The sequence below is a fragment of the Bos javanicus genome, chromosome 16 (assembly GCF_032452875.1).
Source record: "Bos javanicus breed banteng chromosome 16, ARS-OSU_banteng_1.0, whole genome shotgun sequence".
Taxonomy (NCBI): Eukaryota; Metazoa; Chordata; class Mammalia; order Artiodactyla; family Bovidae; genus Bos; species Bos javanicus.
This window is the reverse complement of record NC_083883.1, coordinates 30,604,927-30,617,973: the sequence shown is the minus strand read 5'-3', so window position 1 is coordinate 30,617,973 and position 13,047 is coordinate 30,604,927. Positions and strand designations below refer to the sequence as shown.

Sequence of the window (13,047 nt, the reverse complement as noted above, 5' to 3'; positions counted from 1 at the left end):
CACTCCCCCCGACATTCACACAGACTAACCTTGACCACACAAACACCAATGTCATCTGCACGGTCACACAGCGGTGAGGAAGGACCCTGGTGCTGTAGTTGAGGAGTTCCTCTTAAACTAAAATCAGGTATTTACGCGGTTGTGTTAAAATCTGGCCAAAATACTGCGGGTGGCTGTGGCCGGCTGAATGACGGCCACCCAGAGATGTTCACACAGATGAACACACATGTTCTAATCCCCAGAATCTGCGACTAAGTTATCTCATGTGGTGACAGGGACTTTGCAGGTGTGATGAATTCAAGAACTTGAGATGGAGGGGGCTATCCACCTGGGCCCAGTGTAATCAGGGGTCCTTACGAGAAAGGCAGGAGGATCCAAGTCAGAAGAGGAAGATGTGAGAGAGGCAGAGGCTGGAGCGATGCAGTTGTGGAGACCGAGACTCAGCCAAGGGAGGCAGGCGGCTCTCAGAAGCTGGAAAGAGGAGGGGAGCGGCTCTGTCCTCGGGCCCCCAGAGAGTCTGCTGACTCCTTGGTCTTAGCCAGGTGAGACCCACATCAGACTTCTGACCTCCAGAATATTAAGATAATCAATCTGTAGTGTTTTTAAGTCCCTGAGTTTGTGGTCATTTCTTACAGCAACAATGGAAACTAATGTAGTGGCTATTTTTTAAAAGGTAGATTCCTGGGTTGGGAAGAAGGGCTGTATCCTAGAATAATTTCGAGATCATTCCTCTAAAATAACTTCGTGTGGTCACTCCACAAGCGGCACTGAGTGCTGGCTAGTGCCCGGTGCTGTGCTGGGTGCTGGCATGTCCCACGGGCCGCTTGAGACACATTCCTGCTCCTGATGACAGAGTCCTGCTTGCGTTCAGTATAAACATGCCCCACTTGTCCACCGGCTTCGGGTCAACACTGAGAACACCACGGAGCACCTGTGTTACACACCAGGCACTGCACAGCGTAGGGCCCCGCACCCTCCGAGTAAGAGCCCCCAGCCTCAAAACGCTGTCACCACTTATATTCTTAACCTTTTAAAACACGTTCACTGCAGATTAAACATTTCAATTAAATAATATTAATAATAAGAACAGCTAACAGTCATTATTCCCCTTATGCATGCGTCACTTTGTGCTGCTCCTAATCTTACAACCAGGGCTTCCCTGGTGGTTCAGATGGTAAAGAATCTGCCTGGAATGTGGGAGACCTGGGTTGGATCCCTGGGTCGGAAGGATCCCCTGGAGGAGGACATGACAACCCACTCCAGTATTCTTGCCTGGAGAATCCCATGGACAGAGGAGCCTGGTGGGCTATAGTCTATGGGGTCATCAAGACTCAGACATGACTGAGCGACCTTCACTTCACTTTCATCTCACAACAGCCCTGTACAGAATTACAGTCTCGACTTGCTGATGAGGCAGAGCTCCACACGGTAAAGAGAACTCGTCCGAACACTCTCAAGAGCTGGCCAATCTACACCTGCCTGACCCCTGGCTCCCTCAGCCCTTTCCTCTTGTGGCCTAGGAAGTGAGAGCAAATAAGAAAACTTCACCCCAGTCAGAAACATGTTTTTAAATCAGTAGTCACTCTCCTGGAAACACAGCAAGATTCACGCCTTGGAAAGTGTCCAACTGGTTGCAGAAAATTATGAGTCATAAAAATCCAGGAGCTGGCTGGGCTCTCAAGGGCCACCTGGCCAAACTGCCTTACTGGAAAGTTCCTCAGCTACCAGACTGAGAGTGTCAGGCTTCTCAGCACCAGCAATCCCACCCTGGTTCTATCTCAGACACAGTGGGAAAAAGAGGCAGGAGCCTCACACTGGGTCCACGCTGGGTATGCGCTCCACTGGGTATGTGGCCCCAGTCCTACCATGTACCAACCTTTATCAGCAGCACCTCCAAACACCACATGCAGGCCAGGCACAGACACTTACGCACATCACTGGTGTAAAGGTTAAATTAATGACTCCTGCCACGGAGAGCCCATGCAACCCTTTGGCACTATGTGCTCAGTCACTCAGTTGTGTCCAACTCTTTGCGACCCCATGGACTGTAGCTCACCAGGCTTCTCTGCCCATGGCGATTCTCCAGGCAAGAGTACTGGAGTGGTGTGCCATGCCCTCCTCCAGGGGATCTTCCCAACCCAGGGATCGAACCCAGAGCTCCTGTATTGCAGGCGGATTCTTTACCATCTGAGCCACCAGGGCAGTGTACACAAAACCCCAATAGTTTTTAAAACCAGTGAGTTAACCTACAAAGGACAACTCCAGACAAATGACTGTAGGCAGGAAGAGAATGAGAAAAGGACAGACAGAGGGCGAGGCAGCTGCCTCCTTGCTGACCTCCACTCTTCTTTGCTGGAAGAACTAAGGCCTGGCCCTCAAGGTTCTTCACTGTGGACCACAAGGCATCTTTCCAGTGCTTATTTCCCACTATCTCCCCCACACCAGGGCTTCAGCCAGAATGGCTCATCCTCAACACACACACAGACATACCCCCACCCCCCACACACACACACTCACACGTCTTCCTGCTTCCACATGCTGCCTCTGCCTCCCCCAGAACACCCTTTCCTCTACCAAAGTCCTACTCATCCTCATGAAACATTAAGACGCTCCACAGCAGTCCCCTGCTCCATCCTAAAGCCACCTCTCTTCCTCTAAAGTCCCTCTTGCCATGCCCTGTATGACTCTTGGTGTATCCATCCCATCTCCCGGGGTTGCATGGTGCCTTCCTGGAGAGGGGACTCTCTTACCCAGACCTTGACTCCTGCTGAGGGCTGGCACTTCACTACACCCTCACCAGGAGTGTCATACCCACGGGCACCCAGGGGCTCCCCAGCTTCCCAAGCTCCATCTTTTGAACCCACAACTCAAGTGACACCAGGGATGCTAAGCACCTGGGAAACGCTTTCTGTCCACAATCTCTGTGAACCACCTCAATGCAGAGGCATGGACACAGCAGTAGGATCAGCACCCCAGTGTTTTAACAGGCAGAAGACGGGGAAACCGAGGAAGAACAACGTTCATAAGGGGACACTTGGGAGCCTGCTCCTATGCTCATGCAGACACGGGGAGCGAGTGGTGTGGTCCACCCAGGATACCCTATTCGGCCCCACTCCCTCCTTAGAAGAAGAGTGGGAGGGAAGACGGAAAAGAGAGCAGGTCTGGCCCACTAACAGTGCGTTCATGTGGGCTGCAACAGGGGCATAGCAGGCGTGACCCATACGTGGTACCCAGCCCTCAGCTTTACCAAACGTTGGCTATAAACACAGCAGGGAGCAAGAGCCACAAACTGCTTTTTTGATCTCACACAGATAGGAGATGTTTGCTCCAGAATCTGTCAAACAGTAACCACTTGTGGGTCACAGGGCAACCTATTCTTACCTTCACCCTCCCCTGAGCCAGGCCTGGTGCCAAACAGAGAAAATGTGCCAGGCAGAAAGCAAACCAGGCTTAACCCCAGGATCTGGGTTTAATGTAAAAGTTCTGTGTGTGAACAACCCCCAGGACCTCATATCTTGCCCAGCAGATGGCAGGAACCCTCTGGCTCCCGGTCCGCGAGGGCGGCCAGCCAGCCCCAGGTTCGAAGCCCACCCTGGGCACCAGCCACATGTGACAACGGGCCCTCCTGCTCTCCCTTGGGCTGAGCTTCCTCGTTTCCTCACATATAAGAAGCTGAGACTGACCTAGATGACCTCAAGATTTGAGATTAGGTCATGGCCTTTTATCCCCTGAGCGGATCAGTATGACCCAGGGCTGTGCTAAAAATTGGGATTTAACAGGGTCTAGAGAGAATCACAGGCTTCCCAAGTGGCGTGAGTGGTAAAGAACTTGTTTGCCAATGCAGGAGGCATAAGAGACCTGAGTTTGATCCCGAAGTAGGGAAGATCCCCTGGAGGAGGGCATGGCTACCCACTCCAGTATTCTTGCCTAGAGAATCCCATGGACAGAGGAGCCTGGCAACTATAGTCCATGGGGTCACAAAGAATCGGAAATGACTGAAGCGACCTTGCACACACACACACACACAAAGATTTTCACACTCAAAAGAATCTAAGTACTAACTCTTCTAGACACTCTGTGAAAACAGCAAGCGTGTGTGTGTGGCGGGGGTGGGGTGGGATGGGGGTTGCGGGGGTGGGCAGACTTGCTTCTCAGGGGTGGAGAGGTGGGGACCACAACCTCTTTCAGGCAACACCTCTGGGAAAGTCCAGTAGGAGGGGCAGGGAGCAGGGAAGGGATTTGGGCCCCTTCTCAGAGAACCAGGAAACACTTCCCTGCCCCACTTACACACACACACACACACACCAGGAAACACTTTCCTGCCCCACTTACACACACACACACACACACACCCCCGCCTCCTGCCCTCCTCAGCAGCTGCCAGGAGCCTGACTTCCCCTTTGAGCACCACCCCAGGCCAGCCTCCCCTCTCACACCAAGCAGAGGGCCTCACTCACATCTAGCTGACCTCTTGCTTCCCTAAAACAGAGGCAATCAGCTGTGCTCGCCCTCAAGCCCTGGTCCAGGCCTCAGCCCTCCCCCCGGCTTCCCTTATCTCCTATCTCCTCATCCTATCTCCTCCCCGCACTGCCATCCCGAAATTCTTCCCTCTCCCTCCTCCTCTAGGACCTTGTCTCTGACCTATTTTTTGTTTTGCCTTCAATCTCTCCTTCCACAAAAGCTTTCCCCCTCAAGCCCACAAACCTGCTCTCAGCTTTCATGCACCAATATGAAAAAACCTCCTGTTGATTCTGTCTCTCCTTCCATCTCACCTCTGCCAACGTTCCAGGGACAGAGGGCACCTCCCGTCTTGTCCTTCCTCCTCCCTCAGCACAGGCTGTCTGGCCCAGACCCCAAGCTCTCCACCACCACCCCCCACACCATGACACTCACAATGGCTACCTGATGGCTCCATCCACCTAAGCCACCCCAACACCATCCTCCCCAGCCTTTCCCGCTGGCCCCACTCTCTCGGGAAATCCTGACCTGGGTTTCCGTCACTCTGTCAGCCCCTCAGCTCAGCTTCTTTCACCAGCTCCTCATCCTCACAGCACAGGTGTCCCCAGGCCTGGTCCCCAGCCTCTCCACCCGGCTCCCTACACTGTCCCCTGGGAACAGGCTTCAGCCTCCCCATGGGCTGGTGGCTCCCCCAGGCCTGTGCATGCCATTCCCAGCTGGGGCAGGGCAGGCCAACCCAACCACTGAATCAATTCTAGAACCAAACCAGTTATACATACATGACATCTCTCCCTCCAAGTCCTACGGACACCAATGAAGGGGTCCAGGGAACTGGGGGTGGGGGGAACGGAGCAGTTCTAGACCTTGACTGTGATAATGGTTACATGATTCTATGCATTTACCAAACCACCCAACTGCACACCAGAAAGTGTGAACCTACTGTATGCAAACTGTACCTTAATAACAAAAGAATACAGGGGAAAATCCCACAAGGCACCTCGACCCCTTTGCTTCTAAAACAATCACCATCTTCCTTCCGCCAGTCCAGCTCCTCCTCCCCTGACCCTGTTTTCAGCAGTGACACCACCATCTACCCCAAACAGTGCTCCCCTCACTAGACATCTCAGCCCGGGTTAAGCAGTCACTTAAGAGATTCCACCTGCACAGAGTTATACTCTCTGGAATCTACGCTTTCATTCCACCTCCCCAAGGCCTGCCACCTGGGACTCAGGCCGCCCTCACTTCTTACAGGCCACCTCACTAGGCTCCCCTTCATCTACCCTGAGCCCTCCACCATAATCCAGTCCCCATTCTGCACAGTTTGCCTACTGAGTGCCCTCCCCTCCCCAGAGTGGCATCCACTTTTGCCCCTTCCTGCTCGGGCCTCAGCTTTGGATCCTTTCTCTCCCACAGAAATCCAGGCACCCTTCAGGCCGCAGCTCCTAGACCTCCCAGCACAGGAATCCACTTCCTTAGCCCTCTCCCAACAGAGCCAATAGCACTGCACCCTGGGTTCCCATAGCAGAAGGCCGCCCCCGCTCCCCACAGCCCCCAGTCCTGCACAGTCCGCCCAATACCCTCAGATACCCACGTCCACTGCACATATGCCACGGCACGGAGCCACCTCCCTCTCTGTCAGGGCCCCCCAGACTGCAACTGAGCTGTGGGCGCTTTCCAGCCTGAACTATCAGCTGAAAAGTGGGAGGGCTAGGCCAAGCCCGCCTGGCCCCCTGACCCCACTGCTGAGATTAAATGCCACAACAGAAGTACTAGTGGACTATCCTAAATTCCTAAGGGTGATCGCACAGGCTACTTCAACAGGAAATAGGAGCTCACCCCATCCACTCCCTAGCCCAGCCCCCTCCGCTCCCCTCCAACTCCTAACCCTCCTACCAAGCTGCACTCACCCCCACCAGGCAGTCCCCAGCCCCAAGGCTTCTGCTCAAAGAGCCCACTGCCTGGACAGATGCCACTCAAAGAATGGTCCTGGGACTAAAGGTGTCATCCTTGATGAAATAACAGGAGTAAGCAGAGATCAAATTGCCAACATCCACTGGATCATGGGAAAAGCAAGAGAGTTCCAGAAAAACATCTATTTCTGCTTTATTGACTATGCCAAAGCCTTTGACTGTGTGGATCACAATAAACTGTGGAAAATTCTGAAAAGAGATGGGAATACCAGACCACCTGATCTGCCTCTTGAGAAATGTGTATGCAGGTCAGGAAGCAACAGTTAGAACCAGACATGGAACAACAGACTGGTTCCAAATAGGGAATGGAGTATGTCAAGGCTGTATATTGTCATCCTGCTCATTTAACCTATATGCAGAGTACATCATGAGAAACACTGGGCTGGAAGAAGCACAAGCTAGAATCAAGATTTTCAGGAGAAATATCAATAACCTCAGATATGCAGATGACACCACCTTTATGGCAGAAAGTGAAGAGGAACTCAAAAGCCTCTTGATGAAAGTGAAAGTGGAGTGTGAAAAAGTTGGCTTAAAGCTCAACATTCAGAAAACGAAGATCATGGCATCTGGTCCCATCACTTCATGGGAAATAGATGGGGAAACAGTGGAAACAGTGTCAGACTTTATTTTTCTGGGCTCCAAAATCACTGCAGATGGTGACTGCAGCCATGAAATTAAAAGACGCTTACTCCTTGGAAGAAAAGTTATGACCAACCTAGATAGCATATTGAAAAGCAGAGACATTACTTTGCCAACAAAGGTCCGTCTAGTCAAGGCTATGGTTTTTCCAGTGGTCATGTATAGATGTGAGAGTTGGACTGTGAAGAAAGCTGAAGTGAAGTCGCTCAGTCGTGCCCAACTCTTTGCGACCCCATGGATAGCCTGCACCCAGCTTCTCTGTCCATGGGATTTTCAAGGCAAGAGTACTGGAGTGGGTTGCCATTTCCTTCTTCAGGGAATCTTCCCAACCCAGGGATCGAACCCAGGTCTCTCACATCGTAGACAGACGCTTTGCCACTGATGCTTTTGAACTGTGGTGTTGGAGAAGGCTCTTGAGAGTCCCTTGGACTGCAAGGAGATCCAACCAGTCCATTCTAAAGGAGATCGACCCTCGGTGTTCTTTGGAAGGAATGATGCTAAAGCTGAAACTCCAGTACTTTGGCCACCTCATGCAAAGAGCTGACTCATTGGAAAAGACTCTGATGCTGGGAGGAATTGGGGGCAGGAGGAAAAGGGGACGACAGAGGATGAGATGGCTGGATGGCACTACCGACTCGATGGATGTGAGTTTGAGTGAACTCCAGGAGATGGTGATGGACAGGGAGGCCTGGCATGCTGCAATTCATGGGGTCGCAAAGAGTCTGACATGACTGAGCGACTGAACTGAACTGAACTGAAGCACTTAGAAAGGCTTCCCTGGTAGCTCAGCTGGTAAAGAATCTGCCTGCAATGCAGGAGACCCCAGTTAGATTCCTGGACCAGGGAGTTCCCCTGGAGAAGGGACAGGCTACCCACTCCAGCATTCTTGGGCTTCCCTGGTGGTGGCTCAGATGGTCAAGAATTCACTTGCAATGTGGAAGACCTGAGTTCAATCCCTAGGTTGGGAAGATTCCCTGGAGGAGGGCATGGTAACCGACTCCAGTATTCTTGCCTGGAGAATCCCCATAGACAGAGGAGTCCATGGGGCTACAAAGAGTCGGACACGACTGAGTGACTAAGCACAAGCACTCAGAAACCCTCACAGCAATTTAGCACGGCCATGATGTGAAGAACTGACTCGTTGGAAAAGACCCTGATGCTGGGAAAGATTGAAGGTGGGAGGAGAAGGGGACAACAGAGGATGAGATGGTTGGATGGCATCACCGACTCGATGGACATGAGTTTGAGTAAGCTCCAGGAGTTGGTGATGGACAGGGAAGCCTGGCGTGCTGTGGTCCATGGGGTCTCAAAGAATCGGACACGAATGAGCGACTGAACTGAACTGATGACACTTTTAGTGTGTTTTACAAAAGTACTGATCTGCAGCAAATTGGGGAAAAATAAAACCTGGCCTTTAGCATAGAGTCTGGGAAGCACTGGCCCCTCACTCCTCTACACTCCTGCCTCTTTCTGCTAAAATCCTGCTCATCGTCAGTGTCCCAGTTAATACGCCTTCTCCTCCAAGAGTCACTAGCCAGAAGTGGTCTCACTCAGAGCCCCTAGTTCAAACCACACTGAGGGTGCTTAGGTGGTATCTGCATACCACTTATTACAATTCCCAGAGGCCAGGGACCCAGAGAACTGTTCAGTTGTATATTCCCAATGCCACACTCAAGGAATACAATCAACTGATACTTGTTCAACAATGAGTAAATAACCAGCTGCTGCTGTTGCTGCTAAAATGCATCAATTGTGTCCGACTCTTTGCGACCCCATGGACTGTAGGCAACCAGGCTCCTCTGTCCATGGGATACTCCAGGCAAGGATACTGGAGTGGGTTGCCATGCCCTCCTCCAGCGGATCTTCCCAACCCAGGGATCGAACCCACGTCTCTTACATCTCCTGCATTGACAGGTGGATTCTTTACCACTAGTGCCACCTGGGAAGCTCACCCACAATGTCACAGAGGGCTTTTCTTCAGGGCAGGACATGGAGGGGCACCAACCCTTAGGGTACACATGATTTCCCAGGTTTGGACAAAACGCAGCCCCTCTCCCTCCAGAAGGAAACGGAACAATGTTTTAAAAAGCAAGTTGAGGGCTCTGGAGACAAGAACTCAGTCACTATTCACTACAAGAGAATCTACAATACTCTGAAATGGCAAGTTGAGAGAAAAACCCTCAGCTTTCTCATGAATCCTTCTCTGCATGGACAGAAGAAAAAAAAAATAAATCATATCCAAGTATGAAGAATAAAAAGATTTTTTTCAGGGTCATTTCCAACTTTAAATATACTATAGGCCCATGACCTCAAAGCAAAAAGGTCAAGAGCTCAGGAGCCTATAACCCCACAATGAACAGCATGCTTATTAACAGACCACTCAGGTGTGAAAATTGTGGGGAGAAGCCCACCCAGACGCACCCCTCTCAGGGTTCTGACCCTGCCTCAGAGTCAGCTGACCCCATTCCCGCTACCCCCTCTCCCTGTATGGGCGCAACTCCTAACGCAGCAGGACCCTCACATTCCCCCCTCCCACAGGCTCTTCTTTCTCTGGCTCTCCCAAGTTCCTGGCTGTTGTTTAGCAAGAATGCTGGAACTATTTCCAGATGCCACTGTCAGATCAAGACAACTCTCTATCTAAATATTCCTGTCTAATTTTGCACACAGCTCTTGTTTCAACTGACAAAGATAATGACTCAGTGTCCACAGCTCTTGATGGAAAATCATCCTGCCGAGTTTGGAGCTTCCCAATAATAAGCTTCTCTAAACTTCTTTTTGAGAAAGGAAGACTGACCTCCCTGTCCAGATTCTGTTCTGCAGGCAAGAAAGGGTACCCAAAAGACCCCCTAACAAACCAAGGAGTGTTATGGGAAAATCCTGATACATCCCCATAGGACCAATCAATGACAAGAAAAGGAAATCCACGGTATGGACTTGGGGTGTTTTTCCTGTCCAATAACCATTGTTTCTTCACTTTTCTGCATCCCCGTCAGTTTGTGACTTTGGAAGTTGGGGCATAAATTCTGGGTTAAAGTGAAGACAAACTCTAGACTCAGAAGTAAAGTGTCTTTCCCTGAAAAAACAAATGGCTCATTGTCTCCAACATTGTCTCTGATGCTTTGATCAACTGGAAAAGCACTCTACAAATTGTACATGTGTCCCTTCTGCACCAGTACACTTCTGGGTAGCCTCTTTAAGGAGGAGTACATGGTACAAGTAAATACACCCACATATATGTTTGAAATGCAGACACTTTCTCTCTGCAGACATGGGCCTAGCCCCCTCTCACATCATAAGACATAAGAGATGTCTCAGTAAATAAGTGAGGATGAACAAAGTATGACTTTGCAAAAGCCACTTATGGAAAACTGAATTGGCCTTTCAGTCACCACTGACAGCTTAAACCTCTTTGCTCACTGTTTACAAAGCACCCCATGGTTATTTCACATGCATATCTCCCACAGTCTTGCAAACACCCCAAAGACAGAAACCACAAGTCTCCCACTTCTTTTGGGGCTTCCCAGGTGGTGCTAGTGGTAAAGAACCCACCTGCCAATGCAGGAGACATAACAGACCTGGGCTGGATCCTTGGGTTGGGAAGATCCCCTGGAGAAGGGCATGGCAACCCATTCCAGTAGTCTTACCTGGAGAATCCCATGGACAGAGGAGCCTGGCAGGCTACAGTGCATAGGGTCGAAAAGAGTCGGACACGACTGAAGCGACTTAGTATGCATCCCCGCTTCTTTTGTATTCTGGACTCAGTCTCTGCCATGCATTCAGCAGGCACAGCTAATGCCCATAGGTTTCTAACCTCCTATCTCACCCCTATCCCCCAGGTATGGAGCAGGGGGTAAGGAAATTCCCTTGAAGCCCAACCAACATGGCTTCTATCATTGTTTTGGGACAGAGAGCACAATGCTATCTGCTACCTAAACCTCTCAGCTACTCATGGACAGGTCCCAGGGGGGCCTTTGGCAGCATGGGAACTCTTACAGTTTTATCTCTGTGGTTCTCAATCAAGGTTGACTGAGTCCTCCAGGAGACATCTGGCAATGTGTGGAGACATTTTTGGTTGTCACAACTAGTGGGGGAAGATGAGGGGGGTACTACTAGCATCTAATGGATAGAGGCCAGGGATGCTGCTGAAAATTAAGAAACCCTGGCTTATGTGACACACAGGAAGCATTCAGACCACCTTAATTCACTTTTCCTTTGAGTTTTCCAAGGTCAGGTCCAAAATCATAACCCTGTTTTGTCTGCATCATTTGCAAAGTTGAAAATGCCCAAAGCCATCATCAATCATAAAGGTGTTTCCCCTGAGAATCACCAGTTTCCCCACCCCTCCTCCCGCTTTGTACCTTCTCCAGAGATAGGCCCTCCTGCCAGCATAACAACTGGCAAGCTGGCATCCTGCACGCTCAAATCCTTTAACAACAAGTTAGACCTGGCAGGTCCAACTCTTCAGTCTTCTGTCACGCACACCCAAGGCCCAAGTGAGCATGGACGAGTTTCCCAATGGGCTGCAGGCCTACCTAGGATGAAAGGCTGCACAGAAGCCGCTCACCCTTCAGAGGACTGGCACCTGTCATCCAAATGGAGAGTTCCAGCATCCAGACCTGCCCCCCAGCAGCATTCTCCATCCCACAAGGTCCATGGGAGGACCGGCCTCCGTTTGGCAGAGGGGCAGGCACTGGGGAAAGGCACGACCATTGACAAGATCCCCAGCGTTTGAAGCTGCAGGAGGACGGGCCAAAGAAAAGGCAGCGGAGAACATAACCAAAAAGGACCCTCAGTCCCATGTTCATACAAAACCCTCACCAGTGAAACCCAACAGCTGGCTAGGGCCAAGGGCGTCAAAATCCTGACACAAACCTCGGGCCAGGGACAATTAGCGCCCCTGAGACAGTGCAAAGGGGTCTAGGCGTGAAGAGAAATGTCATCGTAAGAAAGCGAGGCAAGAAAGCAGTACTGGCAACCAAGAAACAAGGCATCAGGTCACCAGGGCTGCTAGGCGAGTTCCGAGGACCCAAGGCTCCGGCACGCAGCCTTCGCATCCTCCCCGAGACAGATATGGGCTGTGGGAACGGGGGTAGCAGACAGCCGTAGGCGCCCACCCTGCATTCTGAGGCGCGCCCACGGCGCCGTGGCCTGGAACTCCTGGCAAATGAAACTCGCAAAGGGGAAGCCGCTCTGTCACTTGAGGATGCAAGAAGGGCCCAAGCGGGAGGTGAGCCCTGCTCTGGCCTCAGGCAGACGGCGCCCAGGGCACGCGGCGCCCGGCGGGCAGCAGCCTTACCCGGCTGCAGGAAGCTAGGATCCGCGGTCACCTTCGCGCAGCCTCCGCGCGCTCGCCTCAGCGTTGGCGCCCGGCACGCGCTCCGGATCTGTTTACCAACTCGCCCACGCCCGGAGACCCAGAGCCCTCAGCCCTGCCCCGCGGGCCACTCCCATTGGCTGCGCCGCCGCCTCCAGCCCAACGCCGCGCATCGCGGGGCAGCGTGCTCGGCCCGTGCGCTCGACCCGCGGCCAATGGGGTCTGAGGGCGGAGAGAGAGGAGCCAATGGGAGGCCCGCCAGCGCGCAGGGCCCCTCCCATTCTTCCCCTTGCTGCTGCCCTCTTCCCTAGTTAAAAAAGCCGGACTGAAGACCACGCGCTGGGTCTAGAGAGACATCTCGCGTGCTCCCGGAGACCTCAGTCTTCTCCAGACCGGACGGCAAACGCAGCTGCGGTGACCAATGTCGGCTGTCTTGTCCCGGGCTGGTACTCCCCGGGCTTTCTAGAGGCCGAGGAAGGAGCCGTCGCGACTACAGCGGGCCCGCTCCGCGCTGGCCGTTTTGTAATGAGGAGAGGAGCCCTCTCCTGGTTCCCCAGAAAGGACTCACAGAGCTGGGAAGCCTTGCGGGCCTGCTGAATGCACGTCCGCCTCCGGCCCCCGGCCCCGCCCACTTGTCGCGTTTCGCTTTGGGCTGGCAGCGTTGGC

The 13,047-nt window shown here is 52.4% G+C and overlaps 1 protein-coding gene across 2 annotated transcripts in view; it reads right to left on the bottom strand.

Annotated features, from left to right (window-relative positions):
* COQ8A (coenzyme Q8A) overlaps positions 1-12,547 on the bottom strand; it is a 46,362-nt gene extending 33,815 nt beyond the window's left edge. Inside the window, exon 1 of one of the 2 annotated variants that reach the window (XM_061382429.1) lies at positions 12,364-12,547. The gene's annotated coding sequence lies outside the window, so the exon portion shown is untranslated. The remainder of the gene's footprint in view (positions 1-12,363) is intronic. The other variant, XM_061382430.1, reaches the window with a different exon arrangement.
* Between the last annotated feature and the right edge of the window lie 500 nt (positions 12,548-13,047).